General features: G+C 41.0%; 1 long non-coding RNA gene across 1 annotated transcript in view; it reads left to right on the forward strand.

Moving 5' to 3' along the window:
* LOC140705632 (uncharacterized) overlaps window positions 1-23,482 on the forward strand; it is a 68,556-nt gene extending 45,074 nt beyond the window's left edge. Inside the window, exons 3-4 of the long non-coding RNA XR_012085067.2 lie at window positions 17,155-17,257; window positions 17,552-23,482. This is a non-coding gene — a long non-coding RNA (uncharacterized LOC140705632). The remainder of the gene's footprint in view (window positions 1-17,154; window positions 17,258-17,551) is intronic.
* The last annotated feature ends 556 nt before the right edge of the window (window positions 23,483-24,038 follow it).

Below are 24,038 nucleotides of genomic sequence, written 5' to 3' on the forward strand. Positions count from 1 at the left end.
TTGGATCTGCAGGAATTCATCATTACTGGTGTCATACATCTTGTTGCTCCAGGGAAGCTAGTAGTTATCATGCTTGCTGAAGGACATTTCCTTGTTCTTAATTTAACATACTCAGTCCAAGAAAGGTAGAAAGTGTCCTTGAAATATTAGGTTCTGTTTTCTTTGGCTATTATTCATTTTATTGCTTAGTCTTTCTGTGCATTTTTAAGAACCGGAATCTAGCACTCAGCAAAGTGAAAAATTGCCATCAGACTCAGGAGTGACTCTGTTTCTCTCTCCCAGCTGCAGACATCAAACTGGAATTACTATACTTAATAACAACAAATCACCCAAATTCAAGCAAGCTAAAAGTGTGTACAAATAAGCACAGCTTGGAAATGTCACTTATATGTACAGTGGTGCCTTGCTTAACGAGGATAATTCGTTCTGTCGAAATCGCTGTCAAGCGAAATCCTCGCCAAGCGAAACAAAAAAGCCCATTGAAATGCATTGAAACCGGTTCGATGCATTCAAATGGGCTAAATACCTCAGCGTCCAGCGAAGATCCTCCATAGGGGCAGCCATTTTCGGTGCCTGTAAAGCTAGGAATCTGTCCTAAAACACAGCGAGGAGCCATTTTGCACAGTGGGCGGCCATTTTAGAGCCACCAATCAGCTGTTTAAAAATCATTGTCTAGCGAAAAATCGGTTCCCAAAGCAGGGAACCGATCATCGTCAAGCAAAATTTCCCTATCTAAACATCATTTTGCAATCACAAAAGCAATTGCAAAACTTCTTCATCAAGTGGTTTCATCGTTTAACGAGGTAATTGTTAAGTGAGGCACCACTGTACTACAGCAACCAGAATCCCCTAGCCAACATGTCAGTCATCGTACTACTGGAGGAACTCTGAGAGTTTTACAAAAGACAGGAGGAGAAATGAGAAAAAGGGGGGAAATGGGGGGGAAGGGGGGGAGTGTAGAATCATCCTGGTTCTTAAAAGTGCTCATGTCCTCATCATGCTTCACTTATTGTAGAATGAGAAGACACAGGAGATTTTCAAATGGGAGACAAAAATGTAGCTAAAAGAGGCCTCAGAAAGATTTGGATATCCCGGACAACCCAGATAATGTAGTTGCTGACCTTGAGCCAGACATCCTGGAGAGCGAAGTCAAGTGGGCCTTAGAAAGCCTGGCTAACAACAAGGCCAATGGAGGTGATGGCATTCCAATTGAACTATTTAAAATCTTGAAAGATGATGCTGTTAAGGTGCTACATTCAATATGCCAGCAAGTTTGGAAAACTCAACAGTGGCCAGAGGATTGGAAAAGATCAGTCTACATCCCAATCCCAAAGAAAGGCAGTGCCAAAGAATGCTCCAACTACCACACAATTGCACTCATTTCACACGCTAGCAAGGTTATGCTCAAAATCCTCCAAGGTAGGCTTCAGCAGTATGTGGACCGAGAACTCCCAGAAGTACAAGCTGGATTCCGAAGAGGCAGAGGAACTCGAGACCAAATTGCTAACTTGCGCTGGATTATGGAGAAAGCCAGAGAGTTCCAGAAAAATATCTACTTCTGCTTCATTGACTATGCGAAAGCCTTTGACTGTGTGGACCACAGCAAACTATGGCAAGTTCTTAAAGAAATGGGAGTGCCTGACCACTTTATCTGTCTCCTGAGAAACCTATATGTGGGACAGGAAGCAACAGTCAGAACTGGTCATGGAACAACTGAGTGGTTCAAAATTGGGAAAGGAGTACGGCAAGGCTGTATACTGTCCCCCAGCTTATTTAACTTGTATGCAGAATACATCATGCGGAAGGCTGGACTGGAAGAAGCCCAAGCCGGAATTAAGATTGCCGGAAGAAATATCAACAACCTCCGATATGCAGATGATACCACTCTGATGGCAGAAAGTGAGGAGGAATTGAAGAACCTTGTAATGAGAGTGAAAGAGGAGAGTGCAAAAAACGGTCTGAAACTCAACATCAAAAAAACTAAGATCATGGCCACTGGTCCCATCACCTCCTGGGAAATAGAAGGGGAAGATATGGAGGCAGTGTCAAATTTTATTTTCCTGGGCTGCATGATCACTGCAGATGGAGACAGCAGCCCCGAAATTAAAAGACGCCTTCTTCTTGGGAGGAAAGCGATGACAAATCTTGACAGCATCTTGAAAAGCAGAGACATCACCTTGCCAACAAAAGTCCAAATAGTCAAAGCTATGGTTTTTCCTGTCGTGATGTATGGAAGTGAGAGCTGGACCATAAAGAAAGCAGACCGCCAAAGAATTGATGCCTTTGAATTGTGGTGCTGGAGGAGGCTCTTGAGAATCCCCTGGACTGCAAGGAGAACAAACCTATCAGTTCTAAAGGAAATCAACCCTGAGTGCTCACTGGAAGGACAGATCCTGAAGCTGAGGCTCCAGTACTTTGGCCATCTCATGAGAAGAAAAGAGTCCTTGGAAAAAACCCTGATGTTAGGAAGGTGTGACGGCAAGAGGAGAAGGGGACGACCGAGGATGAGATGGCTGGACAGTGTCTGCGAAGCAACCAACATGAACCTGACACAACTCCGGGAGGCAGTAGAAGACAGGAGGGCCTGGCGTGCTCTGGTCCATGGGGTCACGAAGAGTCGGACACGACTAAACGACTAAACACACACACACAAAAGAGGCCTACATGAATACCTCTCATCTCCCTCCCCTCCCACAACTGAGACAACATAAGATGATAAGTGCTTTAAGGTCCCATTTGCAGGGCAAAATGGGTTCCAGTGGAGACTTGCCATGAAAAGAAAGGACAGGGGTGGCAATTAGCTCTACTGTAATTCCCAGTTGCTTGTGCAACCTCTAGTACTATTGTCAATGCTGTCCCAGAGAATTCTCCAGCCCTTTGAAACAGCAGAAGCACTGACCTACTGGGACACTGGGGGGCATCAAGAGGAGCAGAGGTGGGGGCTTGAAGAAAATTCCTCCCCCATTTTCATCTCGTATCTGTAGAACTCCAGTGAGTACAAATCTGCTCATGCCTCATGGCACACATTGATGATCCAATATCATAAAGAATTCAGACTAAGCCCGATGAAACCTAAAGCCATAAAAATGTAGCATATCATTAAATTCTGATTTGTCAGTAATCAGTGGGCAGGTAATGGTGCCATTATTTTTTGGCTCCCATATTTGACAAAGGTAGTTCCAGCTGTAGTGGTTTCCCCTGGAAGGTAGGCTTCTGCAGTCTAGGAATGTACACCAGCTAATGAACTTGACTGGCTTCAATCTCAGTTAACATTCTTGTCAGCCTAAAGAAATGTGGTTATTTCTACTGCCGAATTGTTAGGACCCATAAGTAGGAGGTTGTCCTTTCATGTGTTCTGCATGGTAAGTGTGTTTTCTGTCAGCTACAAGGCTACGCTACACCCCATCCATTGCAAGGGCAGGCACCCTCATTCATGTTGAGGTTTTTATTGCAGCCTTGTCTTTTCTAAGTCCTTATATTTGGGGGATATGAAATGGCTGAACACAGAGAAGACAAAGCAAATCCACAGATCACCGAGGAGAGGATAGAAGACTGTAAACAAAGCTTTTAGTGGTAATGAAGGTATCAAAAAGGTGAAATGACAAGGATCAGCATTTGGGGGACAATTCATTTCTCAACTGTCAGCAACAAAACTGCCATGCTCTTTGGCTGCTTTTCTAGCAAATGGCAGGTAGGTGAAAGGTTAAGGATGAATCTCTACATGTTCTTATCTCTTGGATCAACATGAACCCAGAAAGCTGCAAACATGCGCTATTAATAGCAACATCAATCAGTCTAATAACAATTGTGTGCTTTCGAGTTAATTCTGACTTATGGGGATCTTTTTCAAGGTTTTCTAGGTATAGTGTGCTCAGAAATGATTTACCATTCCCTTCTTCTTGAGGCATCCTGGGACAGTGCAACTAGCCCAAGGTCACATGACCTGGCTCTTCCATGATCTACAGCGGAGAACTGAACTCCCAACCTCTGGTTCTGCAGCCATATACCTAACTCACAGCTATCCAGCCAGCTCTTTATCTGTCTAGTCATTTGATAATTGCTTCTAATAAGATTTTTCTTATAGAGTACAACTTTAAAAGATCCTTTAAAAGCATCATCATCTTGGAAATGCAGAGCCAGAAGAGGCCCTATGGATCATCAAGTCTAACCCTTGCCAAGGAAGCACAGAGCGGAATTGGACTCCTAACCTCTGGGTAGATGTTCTAAAGGCAGTCAGCTTTCATTTATATATATAATATTTAAGAACTATATATATCTTTATTTGCTGATAACATTTAAGTTCTGTCCTTTCTTTAGACAGCTCATGGTGGGGAACGATTTTGTCCTCATTACAAATTATGTCTTCTTGTTGTTGTTTAGTCATTAAGTCGTGTCTGACTCTTTGCGACCCTGTGGACCGGAGCATGCCAGGCCCTCCTGTCTTCCACTGCCTCCCGGAGTTTGTTCACATTCATGTTTGTCGCTTCAATGACATTGTCCAACCATCTCGTCCTCTATCGTCCCCTTCTCCTCTTGCCTTCACACTTTCCCAACACCAGGGTCTTTTCCAGGGAAATTTTTGTCTAGTTAAATATAATAGGAACAGCTTGAAGACAGGGACACATGTACCTGAGATCATCCACCAACTTTGCAGCTGATTATGTACACCCAAAGATTCCAATTCCCCAATTAGAAAGGGGTGGGAGGAGTGCAAAAATTGAATATTCACATTTGGAAGCACATAAGGTTTGTCACCCTTAGTTGGTATACGTGAACCACCTTGTCCTGAGGTTCCTTGTTTGCGCTGCATTTCTGAATGCATCAAATTCACCTTTCCTAAAATAATAACTATATCTGAATGCAGGTAACATTTAGAGCTTGCATGTCTCTTAGTTTTGTGAAACACTTCTCAGTTTAAAAAAAAAGTAATTAAGAATAAAATGCATACAAAAACATATTTTAGGGAAAACATATACAAAGATGAGTACTTTGGGTGGAAATGTATGCAAAAATACATATGTTAAAAATTACTAGGGAGAAAATTATATTAGCTAAAAATAAATTTTCATGCTACTTAATTTTTTGTCCCAGAAAGCTCGACCAAATAGAATTATGATGAGAGATACAGAAAATTATCATGAACAGAAACATCTTATCTTTCCAGACTTCTCTCTCCAACCTTACTCAAGGACAGAAACTGGTAGATTTCCTGATGCTACTTTAAAGTATCAATTCAGTCAATCTGACATTTATATTTGTTGTGTTAAAATATTCAGCTTACCTCTCCTTTCGATGGTATCTTATACATACCTTCATCAAGGGTAAAAATATCGCCATGAAAATGCTGTTATGCAGATGGGTAATACATGATGCCCATGCTTCAATGTGGTAATTTTATCCATTAGAGATCTATGGTCCCTGACCTTGGATCCCCAGATGTTCTTGGACTACAAATCCCAGAAATCCTAGCCAGACAGATAGGAGTGAAGCCTTCTGAGAGTTGTAGCCCAAAAACATCTGGGGACCCAAGGTTGGGAAGTACTGCAGAAGAGAAAGTATATGGTGACTACCTGAACACTGAACACTGCTTTTGCAGTTGATTTTGTTTTTGTGTGCCCCCCATTTCTCCTGCAGTAAAACGATTCTCAGTTTTATTTTATCTTTTGTGCTAATTTCACCTTTCTCCCTGTGTCTAAAAACAAGGAAAACAAGGAGCACTGGGACAAAAAACAGTGTTAGATGCTTTTGTAGTATGTGATGCACTGGGAGATAAAATTTTTATTATTGTTTTTGTTGTTATAAGGTGACATTTCTCTACAGGAGACTTGTGAACATCTCAGTGTGTTCACTGTACAAGTCAATGGAGTGAATCATTTTACCACTGAGTCAAGTCAACATCTTTAGTGAAGTTTCACAACAGGGCTAGCCTGCACCTGTTAGGCTGAAAGTGGAGAAGCATGCTAGCTTTTGCCAATTCTGTTCTGCAGGAACATGGTATTTGGCTAGCATAAGACAGGTCAACATTCATTCTTTCTCCCCGATGTCACTTTAAACAAGCAAAGGTTGCTGCATAAGGGAGGGGAAAATATAACCTGCCATTTTCATTAGTTCTATTTGCCAAGCAGCTGTGTTTACAAAAAAACCCTAAAAATAAAAAAAATAAAATAATACACATACACATACAAAAATCCTTAACTAATTGTTGTTTTGTGAAGAAAGTTGACACAGCTTAGCAGAATTTGAAGGTAAAACATAATCAGCCCAATGTATTCCTGAATCTCTTTTGGTCAGATTGCTTTCCTTTTCTTATTAGGACCTAGTTTAATTTCTCTTGATCCCATACAGTACTAAACATATTTCCCAGTGACTGAAGTAACAGGACAGAAAGCAGCAGAGCTAATTAAACACAGGTTCTGGTTTGTGGATCTAGCCAAGAAGCCAGTCATGATTGCAACAGATGTTTCTGCTCCTTGGGCCAAAGGAAATTTTATAAGATTTTTCCTCCCTTTTGGGGACAAGTGCCAGAACAGTCAAGAGAAGGGAAGTTTATAAATTTGTACACAAGCATATATAATGCAAGAGAAATGAGGAACTTGATTTATGTATGTGCATGTGTGTGCATATATTAATTTAAATGGCTAAAATAGAAATCAATATTCATAAACTATATATCCATTTCTGTAGATAGATACAAGTCAAATCAATTGAAGCACGAATTGTACTTGTTTGTGGATCAGTTTTTACCCATGCATTAAATGACACAAAGACAATTTAGAATTACAAAATGCTTATTTCATTGGAAATGTTACTACTAAGATAATCACTTTACAACTGCCTGGTAGCATACAAGCTGGTAGCATACAAGCAGCTCTTTTTTAAAAAACCCAATACTGCCTTTTATGTACCCTAGCAATAGTTTCCTTTATTCCTTCATAGATGCATTGATGGGGCTATAAAATACTACTAAATAGGTGTTGGATTTGAACTCAGTTCTCTGAAGCTTTTTGGCTGACTTCAGTGAATAATGAAACTGAAAAGTTAAAGCTACAACTAGGAGAACAAATTTACATCCTTTGGAAAACTCTGAACAGGTTAGCTAAGACAACAGATGAAAAATGGAAATATTTGGAGGTGATACTAAGGTCAGTTGCTTACCTCTGTAAATCCAATCCCAATGTTCTCTACACCAGTGGAATAAGTCTGCTGGATGATTGCTTGAAGTGCCAGTGAGATAGAAAGTTCATCCTTTGAACCTCCCAGAATAATGCTTCTCCTTAGGATAACAACAGTAATAACAACTTTTATTGTCCTTTAAAACACTTGAAATGACTTCAAATGACTTCCCAGACATTGACTCTCTGTCCCTTGAAACAGTCCTGTAAGAAGATATGACAGTTTTATATTGCAAATGGGAGAGAATGACAGAAAGCTGTTTGCCTAAAGCCACCTACTGTGTTTGTAACTAGGTTTGAATGGTTTAAGGATGCCAGCTGAAGTCTCTCTGTTTCTCCAGATATGCAGCAGAGACACAATTGTGAGGGTGACAGATGCTGGAGGAGAAGAAAGTTGCATTTTGGTGGATGTATTTGGGAAGATTCTAAGTCATCCAGGTGAGGTTATCTGGAAGTTGAGTCATGGCAACTGGACTTCTTTCTTGTTAAGTTGAAATTTTTCAGTACTCATCCAAGCAGCTTCTTCAGTCTGAGGAGAGTTGGTAGGAGACTCCTGATATATCCTCCAGGTTGGTTTCACTTCCCCCTGGTCTGAATAGGCTCTGGGGACAGATGAAAAGGCAGCATGATAAATGGGAGATGAGTAGTGAAATGTTTCAACCTAATAAGAAAGAAGTCCGGTTGCAATGACTCCGAGATATTTTGGTGGCTGAGGTGGCCTACAAACCTGTGCATCAATCTCCACCATTCTAAACTGGCACCAGGATTCATTGATTTAGCATGAAGGGTTTGTTTTTTTTTTGTATTTATATTGTTTCTGCAGAAAGCCAAGGTCCCTAAAAGCTAGGAAAGAACTGGTGGACACTTGCATGTGGGCCTTTTGAATTATTTGGGGTAAGGCAGGGAGCAGAATGCTATTATCATGACTCAGAAGTCCTGCACAAGGACATACAGAGAGTTTGGATTCTTCTGCCCAGATTTCACTTGTTCATTTTCACAATCAGTTGGATCAGAAGTAATTTCAGGGGCTACAACCCTTGCCTGCCCCATCCCTGTGACATCACAAGGCCCCACCCCCATTCTCAGTTTTTTGCCTTGAAATCTCAAGGAATCAAAATGTGTTGACTAGAGATGGGGATGACTCACCATTTTGGCGAGTCATCCCGCTTTGTGAGTCGTCAAAAGTTGATGACTCATGAAGCATGAAGTTGCCCCCATGAACTGACAAATAATGAAGTTATTTATCGATTTGTGGGGGTCTATTTTTTTTAAAAAACCCATGCCCCTGCTGCCACTCCCACCCCCCGCTGCCACGACCCTGCTGCCACCCTTCCGCTGTTGCGCTGCCGCCACCAGGCTAAGAGAATCCAGGCTGCCCTTTGCAAATATAGCAGCTGCAGCTTCCCTACTCTAAATGAAGCCACAGCTGTCATCTTTGCAAAGGGCAGCCAGTCTCCCTTTTCAGATGCTGTGGCTGTGGAGGCCAGATGGAGACCTTAGCAGCGGCAATTACAGGAAGTGGGTGTTGGCGGGGGGGGCTAAGGTAGAGAGAGAAGGGGGTGGGAGTAGACTGTGGGGGTGGGTGACTGCCTATTGGCCTGCTGATCGGTGGCCGGTAGGCAGAATTTTTTTTAAATTATGAAGGACTAATAAAATTGGGAAATATTCATTGAGCCGTATTTGTCAGGACTTAAAATTTGATGACGAATATTTAAAGAATCAGCTATTTTCGTCGAAAAAACGGATCCTTTTTTATATTCACCCCCAACTCTAGTGTTGACCTGATTTGCCAAACTCCTATGACAACGGTGAAATCTAAATCATTTCCTGACATTCTGTTCACACTTTATGTCATCAAAAAGCACACAAGCATTCAGCTTCACAGTTTCTTTATGAGGGCCTGTATGTGTGTTATGGGTTCCACATGGGGCCATTTTAGGCTGCTTTTTGTAGCAGCTCTCACTGACAGCACACAATATGTGTGCACTGTGACTGGGGAGTTCTCTTTTGAAATTGTTTACTATGTGCTTACTACTTGTGAATCACGCATAGAGAGTAGCTATGCTGGCTCAGACAAAACGCCAATCTAGACCAGCCTTCACTTTTCACAGTGAACAACCAGTTGCTAATGGAAAGACTGCCAGAAAGACAACTTCACCCTCTGGCTCATATTCCCCAACAACTGCTATGCAGAGGCATATCACTTCTGACATTGGAACTGACATTAGCATCAATCAGGTTAGTAATCACCAAAACATCAAACCAAAAATTGGTCTGGTTTATTTTTAAAGCCATCCAAGTTGGCAGCTGTTTTTATATCTCATGAAAGTTAGTCCCACTGTTAGTCCCCCTGTGTTAAAAAAAAATGTTCCTCTTTTTTTTGGCCCTGAATCTACCACCAATAAAAAACTTCATGAATGGCCTCAGGTCATTGTCATACTGTTGCAGTCCAGCGTTTTCTATATTGTTCTCCTTTGGGCTCCCTCACCCGTGATCTGTTTTGTGGATATTTCAGCTCACTTGGAAACTGAACAGCATTTCAGAGAGACAAAAAAGGGAGGTAGGACACTAATCCCAGTGCAAGATATCATGATGCAGCATGGATACTCTATCTATCTATCTATCTATCTATCTATCTATCTATCTATCTATCTATCTATCTATCTATCTATCTATCTATCTATCTATCTATCTATCTATCTATCTATCTATCTATCTATCTATCTATCTATCTATCTATCTATCTATCTATCTATCCATATTATATATGTTTGTGTGTGTGTTTAGTCGTTTAGTCGTGTCCGACTCTTCGTGACCCCTTGGACCAGAGCACGCCAGGCCCTCCTGTCTTCTACTGCCTCCCGGAGTTGTGTCAGGTTCATGTTGGTTGCTTCGCAGACACTGTCCAGCCATCTCATCCTTGGTCGTCCCCTTCTCCTCTTGCCATCACACCTTCCTAACATCAAGGTTTTTTCCAAGGACTCTTTTCTTCTCATGAGATGGCCAAAGTACTGGAGCCTCAGCTTCAGGATCTGTCCTTCAAGTGAGCATTCAGGGTTGATTTCCTTTAGAACTGATAGGTTTGTTCTCCTTGCAGTCCAGGGGATTCTCAAGAGCCTCCTCCAGCACCACAATTCAAAGGCATCAATTCTTCGGCGGTCTGCTTTCTTTATGGTCCAGCTCTCACTTCCATACATCACGACAGGAAAAACCATAGCTTTGACTATTCGGACTTTTGTTGGCAAGGTGATGTCTCTGCTTTTCAAGATGCTGTCAAGATTTGTCATCGCTTTCCTCCCAAGAAGAAGGCGCCTTTTAATTTCAGGGCTGCTGTCTCCATCTGAAGTAATCATGGAGCCCAGGAAGATAAAATTTGACACTGCCTCCATATCTTCCCCTTCTATTTCCCAGGAGGTGATGGGACCAGTGGCCATGATCTTAGTTTTTTGATGTTGAGTTTCAGACCGTTTTTTTGCACTCTCCTCTTTCACTCTCATTACAAGGTTCTTTAATTCCTCCTCACTTTCTGCCATCAGAGTGGTATCATCTGCATATCGGAGGTTGTTGATATTTCTTCCGGCAATCTTAATTCCAGCTTGGGTTTCTTCCAGTCCAGCCTTCCGCATGATGTATTCTGCATATAAGTTAAATAAGCTGGGGGACAATATACAGCCTTGCCGTACTCCTTTCCCAATTTTGAACCACTCAGTTGTTCCATGACCAGTTCTAACTGTTGCTTCCTGTCCCACATATAGGTTTCTCAGGAGACAGATAAAGTGGTCAGGCACTCCCATTTCTTTAAGAACTTGCCATAGTTTGCTGTGGTCCACACAGTCAAAGGCTTTCGCATAGTCAATGAAGCAGAAGTAGATATTTTTCTGGAACTCTCTGGCTTTCTCCATAATCCAGCGCAAGTTAGCAATTTGGTCTCGAGTTCCTCTGCCTCTTCGGAATCCAGCTTGTACTTCTGGGAGTTCTCGGTCCACATACTGCTGAAGCCTACCTTGGAGGATTTTGAGCATAACCTTGCTAGCGTGCGAAATGAGTGCAATTGTACGGTAGTTGGAGCATTCTTTGGCACTGCCTTTCTTTGGGATTGGGATGTAGACTGATCTTTTCCAATCCTCTGGCCACTGTTGAGTTTTCCAAACTTGCTGGCATATTGAATGTAGCACCTTAACAGCATCATCTTTCAAGATTTTAAATAGTTCAACTGGAATGCCATCACCTCCACTGGCCTTGTTGTTAGCCAGGCTTTCTAAGGCCCACTTGACTTCGCTCTCCAGGATGTCTGGCTCAAGGTCAGCAACTACATTGTCTGGGTTGTCCAGGATATCCAAATCTTTCTGATATAATTCCTCTGTGTATTCTTGCCACCTCTTCTTGACGTCTTCTGCTTCTGTTAGGTCCCTCCCATTTTTGTCTTTTATCATGTTCATCTTTGCGCAAAATGTTCCTCTAATATGTCCAATTTTCCTGAACAGATCTCTGGTCTTTCCTTTTCTGTTATCTTCCTCGATTTCTTTGCATTGTTCATTTAAGAAGGCCCTCTTGTCTCTCCTTGCTATTCTTTGGAAGTCTGAATTCAAGTTTCTGTAACTTTCCCTATCTCCCTTGCATTTTGCTTCCCTTCTCCTCTCTGCTATTTCTAAGGCCTCGTTGGACAGCCACTTTGCTTTCTTGCATTTCCTTTTCTTTGGGATGGTTTTCGTTGCTGCCTCCTGGACAATGTTACGAGCCTCTATCCAAAGTTCTTCAGGCACTCTGTCCACCAAATCTAGTTCCTTAAATCTGTTCTTTACTTCCACTGTGTATTCATAAGGGATTTGGTTTAGATTATACCTGAGTGGCCCAGTGGTTTTTCCTAATCTCTTCAGTCTAAGCTTGAATTTTGCTATGAGAAGCTGATGATCAGAACCGCAGTCAGCTCCAGGTCTTGTTTTTGCTGACTGTATAGAGCTTCTCCATCTTTGGCTGCAGAGAATATAATCAATCTGATTTCGATATTGCCCATCTGGTGATTTCCATGTATAGAGTCGCCTCTTGTGTTGTTGGAAAAGAGTGTTTGTGATGACCAGCTTATTCTCTTGACAAAACTCTATTAGCCTTTGTCCTGCTTCGTTCTGAACTCCAAGGCCAAACTTCCCTGTTGTTCCTTTTATCTCTTGGCTCCCTACTTTAGCATTCCAGTCCCCTAGAATGAGAAGAACATCTTTCTTTGGTGTCAGTTCTAGAAGGTGTTGTAAATCTTCATAGAATTGTTCAATTTCAGTCTCCTCAGCAATGCTGGTTGGTGCATAAACTTGGATTATTGTGATGTTGAATGGTCTGCCTTGGATTCGTATTGACATCATTCTATCATTTTTGAGATTGTATCCCATTACAGCTTTTCCCACTCTTTTGTTGACTATGAGGGCTACTCCATTCCTTCTACGGGATTCTTGCCCACAGTAGTAGATATGATAATCATCTGAGCTGAATTCGCCCATTCCTGTCCATTTTAGTTCACTGATGCCCAGGATGTCGATGTTTATTCTTGCCATCTCCTGTTTGACCACCTCCAGCTTCCCAAGGTTCATAGATCTTACATTCCAGGTTCCTATGCAGTATTTTTCTTTGCAGCATTGGATTTTCCTTTCACTTCCAGGCACGTCCACAGCTGAGCGTCCTTTCGGCTTTGGCCCAACCACTTCATTAGCTCTGGAGCTACTTGTACTTGTCCTCCGCTCTTCCTCAGTAGCATGTTGGACGCCTTCCGACCTGAGGGGCCCATCTTCCAGCGTCATATCTTGTAGCCTTTTGTTTCTGATCATGGGGCGTTCTTGGCAAAGATACTGGAGTGGCTTGCCATTTCCTACTCCAGGTGGATTGCGTTTAGTCGGAACTCTCCACTATGTCCTGTCCGTCTTGGGTGTCCCTGCACGGCATAGCCCAAAGTTTCTCTGAGTTACTCAAGCCCCTTCGCCACGACAAGGCAGCAATCCATGAAGGAGCATATTATATATAGATAGTTATATATATGCATGTTGAAACAAGAGGGTCCCTATATAGGGACCCTCTTGTTTCAACATGCATCAAATAAATCAATTACAAATAGAGCATGACAGTCTGCTTTAATGCCTGATAAACTGAATACTATCACTCACTCACAGACCCATTGCAGGGCCAGAAACGGTCTTCTCTCCCTTTAATTATTTGTTGCAATATGTTTGGCATTGTGACTTTGAGAATGTTTTGAAACAAATAATCTTTCTTTGTTTCCTTAACAAATGGCAGGAAATCCTGCCTAAAATGGCAGGCAACACTGAACTCTCCTTTTCCCGTTGTCCTGTCTGTGTGCCCTTTGCATACTTTGTATCCAGATGTCACTACTATACAAGTCCTTCTCCACCTACAAAGTGCTGGGAATAGTAAAGCACACACTGTTAATTATGTATTTGTTTAACATTGCAAAGCAACTCACAGAACATGAAAACATCAAAGTAAGAAAAAATGGTAGGAAAAAAAAAGAAAAGAAAAACGACAGCAATCAGGCTAATGGCAAACGGAGCTTCCCCTTCCCTGTGTGAAGTGGTTAGTTTTCATCAGGTGCTAATAAAGAGTTTGTTCTGGTGAGATTTAAGTGATGCCCAGCTGTAATCACATTCTGTATTTTTGTAATACATTTTAATAGGATGGTGGATAGTTTTCTACTTGTTAAACAAGTAGCCTTCAAAAAAAATTCAAAGAGTTGCTGTCTTGGTTTGCTTCAGCACACGTTACAACAACAACGACAGAGTCTTATGGTATTTTCAAGACTAATAAATCTATTTCAGTGTGAGCTTTTGTAGATTGCAGCCCACTACCTTAGGCCAGTGTCTAATGCAGGAACACTGGGTGGAAGGGTGATTGTGTAAGCATTATCCTTCCCACTCTGGCAAACTCCCTGTTGGGTGCCTGGTCACATGGCTGATCTCACAAACAGTGTGAGACACGGTAAGCAGCAGGGAGCCTGCCAGCGAGGAAATATTACGTCACCTGGACTTCTGTTCGGTGCCTCCTGAATAGGATTCCAGCCATGGAGAATTGCATTGAGGCTATAATTTATACATGCACTGTATCTGGCTGGGGACCGAGTGAAATGGGTTGCAGATCCATGTAATGAACACTTAGAGTGCTAAAGGGTACGTTCTCTGCCTGTGAACTGCATCTGACTTCACTTGATTTCCACCCCCAAGTATTTTGGGTTTGGGATTGTTTAAATTAAGTTTCCAAAAATGCCCATTATTTTCTGGAAAAGAACAAGGGGAAAAATATTTCCAGAATTCCCCCCCCCCCGAAATTTTACATCTCTAGGTTTGTTAGACATTTTTTAAAAATGATCTAGAGGAGGTTTATTTTTATATATATATATACTGCCTTTCTCCTCATAGGGGACCCAATGTGGCTCATGACGGATAAAACTAAAAAATCAATACAGTTTTGAAATGCTATATAAATATCATATTAGAAACAATTATACCTATATTAGCATTGAAAACCAAGATTGATTTTTTAAAAAAATCATTTAAAAAATCTGTGAATTAACAACCAGCATTTCTCAGACAACTTACTGCTTCAAAGCCTGCCTGAAGAGGATGGTCTTTTATGGCAGATGGACGAGAGGGTGGGCGGGAAAATCTGGCTTCTTGGGGCAGTACATTCAAAAGCCTGTTAGCAGCCAATGGGATGTCCCTCTCTCATGTCCCTATTAAACAAGTTTGGGCAGGTAGTGGAACTAAGAGAAGGGCCTCTCCAGAAGATCTTAAAAGCCAAGAAGGCTCATATGGAATGATACAATCTTTCAAATAGCCTGGGCCTAAGCCATATCGCGCTCTATAGGTAATAGCCAGCACTTTGAATTGGGCCTGAAAACAGACTGGCAGCAAATGAAGCTCCTTATAAGCAGTGCCAGGCAGCATTTTGAATCTACTGAAGCTTCTGAACACTCTTCAAAGGTAGCTCCACATACAGAATCTTGGAGTAATCCAGTCAGGATGTAACATAGACAATTGGCTGTAGAAACTCCAGAAGACTACGTTTTCTTCTCACCAATCATATAAAAATATGCATCTGTATAAATACTATATGTAGTGTGTGCATGTCTTGAAATGAAATGTAATAGAGTGGAAAACACATGCACCAGACATTCTTCTATATTTCTCAACTTCTTGCACCTAGTCTCAAGCAATGTACTGCTGTGGAATTCTATTGTCTAAATACCACATTCTTCACAATTTTTCAGTGCTGTGTCACATGCAGTTGAATTACATCATGGGTTTGTACTAGTATACACTTCATGCACACTCTCCTGCATAGATGTATTTCAATTTCATAAGATGCTGCATAATAACACTGGCGTTATTGTATAACCATGTTACTCCTCAATTGCATTTGTATTTGTTATTAAGCCAAAAGGTGATGTTGAATAGTTTGATGAGATTACAAAAGATAATTTGAACAAAAGGATTACATACTTTGCAATACTTTAAGACTATAGATGGTTTGGCAAGCTTGAAAGTCTAAAAATACGAGAATGCTGTCATTCTGAAGATGAATAATAATAAGCCGACAGCAACCATGACAACTAAGTTAATCCTGGCATGGTATATTTCAGTATACATAGTGCAAGATTGTTTGAATTCATCAGAACCATGCTGTTCAAGAAGAATACCGCGTATTAGTGGCAGGACTTGGGATAATAGAAGTCATAGAGATGAGCACATATCCCTACTGTTTACCAACCCAAAAGGTGCTCCGTGCTTCAGCGCACCGCCCCCCAGCAGGTGCCCATTCAGAGACAGTGCCCTGGCTTCCCTGCCCCACTTCCTCCACACATTGACTCTGAGTGGGCACCCACCAGGGGTTTGTGCCCATCTCTAATAAACAGTCTTCACTGCTGATATTATCCCAAGTTCTACCACTAAAACAATAATCTGCTTTCTACTATTCCAAGTGAACTACCTATGTGTATTAAACATATGCCACTTTTCACTGTTTTTGTATACTGTATTATATGTGGATTTTGTACCAATGTATTTTTTTTCTTTTTCACTACAAAATGATACTCGAGGCCCTTGAAACCGAAGAATGCATCTACAGAAAAGCAGGGAAAGAAAGCGAGGAAGATAGCCTTCCTTAAGTATTTTCATAGGGGCTGTTGACACATTTGTCTGAGAGTTTGAGAGACTGACCTTGAACTACGATTGTTACAAATCAAAGATTCCTCATGTGGTTATTATTAGGAAATGAATTAAGAGGCTTATGAATATTGAATTTAATTTGTGTTTGGAAGTCCCTTTGGATGTTTCTGCGAAGGTCCGTCAATGTAGTGCAGGGAAAAAAAATCCAGAAGTTAATAAGATTTTCATTTCCACTTACAGGGTGAATGCAATTGACATAGTGAGTTGCTTGTAAGGCATCATGCGGCTTCTTTGAAAGTCCTTATTGCTCTCTGTGGGCTGATTCTCAGGAACACAGATCTTTTTGTCAGCCAACACAACTCCCCCTTCTCTCCTGCACCTGTGATACAGAAAACACAAAATACGGGGGGGTGGGGGAAATATTATGTATTGTATTGCCTATAACTGGTATATTTCAATAACACAAAAATAGGTTTCTTTTTTTTAAAATTGTTCCCATCACAACAGCACTGCGTATTGATATCTAGGGACTTTCCCAATGGATCTGAAACATCTGTTTACTTTTTAGCATCTGGGCTGGTTTTTTTTTTCCCCTTTACTTTTTATTTAACTTTGCCGGGGTAGGTTAAGCAAGTGATGGCAGTGAAAACTGATGGACTTCTTTCTGCTGGTTTGGGAAATTGCCAAGAAGACATTCTACAAGTTTCTCCGTCTTGACCCTGGTGTGATTGTAATCTGGATCAAAAAGAGATCACACTCTCTAGAGAATAAGTGTGTGTGTACACGTCTATTTATTTTAGACTTTGGTCTTTTTACTGTAGGATGATTTTTCAGCTGTGGTACTTGACTAAATCCTCAAACTGTGATTGAAAACTTTGAGAACTTCACACACAACTTGGATGTTGGCCTGCAAACAGAAAATAGGTAGGTCTTTTTCTTTTTATTTAGCTTTTCCAGAAACTGTTACTTGACAAGAATGAAGAACAAATGGCCTGAAGACAATTGAGACAGCTAACTGGGCATACTGAATATGTGAGTTGATTGGATCTACACAGAGTTAACCAAAGCAGCTTGGTACCATTTGTACCCCATTGGTGGCTTGTAATTCAACCCATATTTTATACCGCTCAAGTCATTTTTTTGAACCTCTGTGTTTTCAGAATGAATTCATTTCATGAGGAGTAAAACAAAACCAAACCATTATCTTTGCTCCCATAGGTGGAATGCTAATCTCCAGAAAAGTAACTCGTAACCTCCTTCCTACCCATGGATCCCTCCTCAAGCACTTGAAGGAAAAAAAAAGTTTTGATATACAGTATAAACTGTAAAAGAACGATAAACTGGAAATTAAAATAAATTCGTTCTCACTTCCTTCTTTCAACATATGTGTATCTTATGCTACTATTTAAAAGAAATTATTCACAAGAAACAATAACATTTAGTAATTAAAGAATCACATTCCCCAAAGATTTTTTAAAAAACCTTCAGGTTTAAAACAAAAAGTTATGGTTTAAACTGTATCCTGCCAAAAGGAAAGAACTCTGAACAACTGATTAACCCCATTAGTCCTCACTAGGAACATGGGCACATCGATGCGAGTCTCTTAAGGCTGAACTTCCACTGCAAGTACACATGGTATTATAATCCCATTCACCACCTGACTGTGAAATCATAGTGTGGAAGAGATGAAAAAAAAATAGTGTCAACTAGAGAGATGAGCATGAACTCAACCATGAACCAGAAAAGCCAATGAAGCAGGCAGGTACATGGTTTGGTTCATGACCCAGTTCAGGGATCCTGTTTTGCTGAAGCAAAATGAAGCACCAAACTTTTTTTTTCCCCTGGGCGCTTCGTTTTGCTTTGGCAAAATAGGTTCCTGCCCGCCCTCTCCCCATTGCCCCTGTTGCCTCCCTAACTGGTCCTGCCACTGCCACCTCTGTCACTGCCACCATCATCAGAGACAACATGCTGGCTTCCCTTCCAGAAGGTGGAAAAAGGAAGTTCATAGTAAGATAAGAGGTGCTTGGATAGCTAGCCCAAACACATATTAGGAATCCAACATTTAAAAATCAACATTAAATTGTACCCAGAAAACATATGGCCATTAGTGCAAGCTTTTCAGTATTGATGCAATATGATGTTGATCCCACACACCAATTAACGTAGCAGCATAGCTGCCATTTTTGGCACCAACTGAAGCTCAGTAGCTGCCCCATGTAGAGCACATTAGACTGGTATAGAAAGGAGGTAAATAGGTCATCAATGGTTTTGTCAAGTCAGACTGCAACTCCTATGAAACAGCAGGTTCAGCCTAAAAGAGTGGGACTAAGAAAGATCAGGGCTGTAAGAAGTCAGACGCTCTGAAAGAGCACAGAGCTGAAAGAGACCAAAGCTGCTGTTCCCAACTGGACTACTGAAGCCTATGCCAACTTGGTTTACGTATAATTTTTACATGTTTGTGTTGGAGGGGTGGAGCTACACAGTGAATTCATGAATTGCATAAAGTTGTATTGATGTTTTATTTTATGGTTTTGAAGATTATTTTGAATATCCATCTTTTGTTATGGATATTCAGCCTAGTTGAAGAACATCTCCGGGATTTTTGTCTCACTTTGAAATCAAAGGGACACTTGAACATTGCAAATTCAGCAAGCAACCTCTATATTAAACAGCCCTATAGAACTTTAAAGTGTTACAAGACCAGTTGATAAAAGGTTGCATCAGGTATAGAGATGGGCATGATTTGGAAAACCAGTAGTTTGTGATGGTGCATGGTTCATGGGTAGCCATGAACCGTGAACCATGATGAACCTCCCAAAAAATGAAATGGTTCATGGTTTGTTTTTCGGGTTTGTGTTGTCAGAGACAGCAAGCTGGCTTCCCTTCCTGGGTCTGGCTGCTGCCTCTGCACATATGCAGGGGCAATGGGTCCTTTCCTGGAAAAGAGGCCAACTCGCTATCTCTGAGAATGGCAGTGATGGTGGTGGCACGACCAGGTAGGAAGGTGATAGAGATAGTGAGAAGGGGGCAGGTGGGCATCTGTTTTTTCAACAAAACAATACCCCCAAGCTGGATAAAGAACCAAACCATGAACCAGCCCCGTTTGTTGGTTCTTCTGGTTTGTGGTTTGGTTTGTGCCCACCTCCAATCTGGCACTCTACACAAAGCAATGTTGAAGTATTCTTAACCACTTCTGCCATGTGGAATGCAGCTCAGAGTCAAGAAGAATGTCCAAGCAATGAACCTGATTTGTCACAAGGAACATAGCCCCTTCCAGAACAGATGAAATGTCAGTCCCTGAGTCAGACCTTCAACTGCTGAGTAGCAGCATCTCCACCTCAACAGTGGTTATTTTGCTGAACTCAGGAAGTGATCAAAGAGATTATTAACTGTTTCCTTGATGTCACATGGCTACCACTAAAATTGACCCTAATATTTTCCCGAAACACAATGCACCAGAAGATCTAATTCAGGCACGTAAGGCGGTATTTTTAAAAAATGGCCAATTTTTAAACCTGCAGGTGTGCCACAACTGGAACATATGTCATATTGTACTTAGGGAAAATAAAGATGGAAGCCACAATGACAGCTGCCAAAATTGTGGAGCCAGCCTGAGCAGTTCCCTCCCCAACTCTACATTCTTACATGAGGGCTAAAGGAAAAATCAAGTAATGTTTGGCGTTCATCCTGTGACCTACAATGGAAAAGGCATGCATTCTGCCACTAATTTATGGCTGATTCTTCATCTTCACTTGGCCTGAATAAAACAAAAGTAAGATTATGTAGTCTGTCAATTTAAATTCTGCTTCTCAAACTCTTAATATCATATGTGACCTTTGTTCCCTACATATCCATTCCTCTGTGTTCAATAATGTTTTAGACTCGTTTCATAAAAAGCTTTGTAATTTTTTATAATAATTCCCTCTGTGGAAATGTAAATCTCTTGAATTCTTATTCTAGGATTTTTTTTAAAAGAAGGTTGGACGTAGGGGGTGAAACACACTTGCCATGTACTTCACTTCCTGTAGTAAATCTGTTTAAAATATGACTTTTCTCAAAGTACCTTTATATTTGGTTAGGAGTATCATATTTTATAGCTTTTCCTTCTTCATATGTTCCAGGCTTATGGATTCTCTAAGCACATAATTTGGCATAATCCACTAAGGGATACTACAAGTCAGGAAGCAAAGACCTTAAGGAAATGGTTGTTAGTAACAAGACTGCAGAGGAATATGGGTAGGAGAAAGATAATTCAGAAAGGTCTGTATATTAATGCAGCGCTGATGAAGTTATTTTAGTCGCAGGCTATCTATAAGTTACAGTAGGGAAGCCAGTCTCTCTCTGTCAAAGAGAAAAACAACGGCCATTTCAAAATTATTCGTGATAAGCCTTCAGCACTGGCATTTTCCAAACTTTTAAATAAGGTTAATGACTGCCTTTATAAAGGGTTACTCCAATGAATGGCAGAAACTTGAAGAACATGTAAAACAAGAACAGGAACTAGATTGGAATCCCCATCAACCTGATCCAGCAAAGCCAATGGTGATGGATGGCGGGAGTTGTAGTGTGACAATATCTGAAGGGCCATACTTCTCCCAGGCCAAATCTAAAGCATGGCATCTATTTCTTGCCTTCCACAGAGTGCAAAATGCCACGATGCCTCATCTGTTGTTGTCAAAGAACACTGATTAGGGCAGCAAGGTCAAGCTGAGCTTATACTAGTATCTTTATTATGAGCTCAGACCAGAAGCTTACAATAGGCACACAGGAGCAAAAGAAACAGATGCAATTTAGCTTAAGAATTCATGAGGGTGGGAGAGCTCACAGACATATTTAGCAAGCCAGTTTCAGGAAATCAGAGTAGGAAATTGATTCATGAAATAGAAATCAAGGCGCAAGAGAAAAAAAAGAATAGAACAGATATCTTAGTGAGTGAGTAAGATGAATTAAGGATTAGTGAGAATTCTATTCATTTTAGTTGTTTACAAGAAGTTTCCCAAACCTGAAAATATCTTCACAAAGGCAGCAGGAGAAATTTAGATTTAAAAAAATTGGATGTGTGAGAAAAGAACTGATAGGTACCTATCTGGCATTGGGCTTGGAGTGTTAAGTTCTTCAGCCTCTGGTTTTGAATTTCTGTGTATGGAACTACAGGCACAAAGTCTTGGGCCTATACCACACCACAGAATAATTACTATCCAACACTAGCAAACAGTATAATTGCCAAGAACATTAGTGATGTTTTCAGAAAAAACTTTTGATAGATTTGTTAGTGTAATGGAGACAAGACATGATTCAGGCAGACCAGTAGTTCCCAAACTGTGTGTTGTGGCACCCTGGGGTGCCACCAAATCCAGCCAGGGGCACCATGGAATCCTCAGAAGTATTTCTGCAGAATCCATGGAAATAATTCTCAAGCCAGGCTCCACCCGCTCTGTCTTTTCTTTCCCATCACCCAAAGTATGTTATTGGAGGATCCAGTGGCCAGTAAGTCAATGGAGCCATAAGTTGAAAAGGTTTGGAAACCACTGAGACAGAACATCATGACTGGGCTGAAGATAAAGCAAAGCAAACTAATTTGAAAAGTATGGAAAAGATGACAAATTCCTGCTGTGACACATATGTTTTAGGCATTTAAGACATTTCTGTGTTCTAATCACCAGTTATCTCTGGTGATTAGTTTGGCCCTATGTATCTGTCTGAATGACCGTTCAAAGTATAATTTGGTGACCCACTCAAAAAGAAGTATTAAGTTTTAAGCAGCTGTTCAGCATGATGTAAAGAGAACTGAATCATAGCAGCAATTCAGGCACGCAAGCTTAGAATTCCCAAAATTTGAATTATTTCCATACACAATAAAAACCCGTCAAATCAAACCAGTACAGAACACTTCACTGACCACTCACACTGCCATTTTGTCTCCCATTTTAATGATGTCATTTTACTCTAGGGTATTCAGATGACTGAGCAAGGAATGCAATAACAGAGAGATAACATGCAGGTAGATTATACATTTGGATGCTGCTGCCCCTGATTTTAATTACCAAGTACCATATCACTGACTGACACTTGGAAATGTAGAGCCAATGAGACTATCTAATCAAGAGGGTTATCAAAAGATAATACAAAAATAGACTAGAGAGGAAACATATAAGAAACTGCTGGCAGATAAGATCAGCATAAAGATTTAAAGGTGATTCTCTAATACCTGAAGGTGAGGAGCAACTGCATCTTGACAAGCTTGTAGACAAATTTGTGATGGCCAGGAATCAGATTTCCAGCGGAAAGCCCTAATCCCCTCAACAAAACATTATATTGGCCAAACCATAATGTTTAAAAAAAGTGGGGAAGGGATTGTCCAGTGTTCTGACATTTAGACTGAAAATGTACGAAACAATCTCTAGCAATTCTCTGGTGACCAGGAAAGATCCCAGTGCTTCTAGTCCAGGTGCAATAGCCACAGCTTAATTTAATGTTAGTGCATTTTTTGATAGCTCACCTTGTGATTTCATCTCTGCACCATTTTTGAAAGGAGGAACTCCTTTGAACATCAAAGTAAAACTGGAATGCTACTGGAATGAGTACTAATAGATTTTAGAACTCTCTTTATTCGTTTAGTGAACCATTGCTGATTTATTGTCTGTCTCTAATCTCAACTGATTGATAATATACAACTTTGCCAGAAAAAGTCCCAACTGCCACTCCCTCCCCCTGAAAGTGGCTCCTCATAAGTATACATTTCAAACAAGAATTCAATAATTATTTTGGCATCATCAGTGTAATGCAACTCTAGTGGAAGAAACCATGGCTAACAGACCAGAAGTGGATGTTCATTATAACAGATGTTTTAAAAGCAGACAAATGATGTGCTTAATCTGTTTATTACCCTGAGGAGCAGTTCTGGGAATAATTATAGCATTACTCTCTACCTATTTAGCACTTACAAAGGACAAAGCTCTTCACAATTTTTATCTTCTGTCTTCATTAATGTGAGGTGTGACTGGACATTACTTTATGGTCAGTGTTGCAGAATCATTATCATTTGCACCTCTGCATGCCTAGTTGAATGTAATGTGTATGACTAGTATAAACCTACATTTAAGTGTCCTCTTGGAAAGAAGACTGTTGGCCTGTGGTGTCCCTCCATGTTCTGTTTTGTTTCCTGTGCTGTTTAACGTCTACATGAAACTGCTTGCAGAGGTTGTCTGGAGTTTTGGGGTTCGATGTCACCAGTATGCTGATGACACTTAACTCTATCTCTCCATTCCACCCAAATGCAAGGAAACTGTCTTGGTTCTAAATCAGTGTCTTGTGTCAGTAATGGACTGGATGAGGGCTGATTAACTGAAACTTAATCCAGACAAGACGGAGATGCTCCTGGTCACTTGAAAACCAGATCAAGGAATAGGGTTGCAGGCTGTGCTGGAAGGGGTTGTCCTCCCTCTGAAAACACAGACACACAGCTTGGGGGTATTCCTGGATTCATCTCTGAGACTAGATGTCCAGGTTTTAGTGGTGCTACACTGCACCCACTTTTGAGATGTCTGATCTGGCCACGATGACGCATGCCCTAGTTACATCTCAGTTGGATTACTGTAACAAGGTCTACATGGAGCTGCCTTTGGAAAGTGTTCAGAAACTCCAAAGGGTCCAAAATACCACAGCCAGATTGTGAACTGGGGGCTGGTTACAGGGAATACAGTAT

This window comes from Pogona vitticeps, chromosome 3, assembly GCF_051106095.1.
Source record: "Pogona vitticeps strain Pit_001003342236 chromosome 3, PviZW2.1, whole genome shotgun sequence".
NCBI lineage: Eukaryota > Metazoa > Chordata > Lepidosauria > Squamata > Agamidae > Pogona > Pogona vitticeps.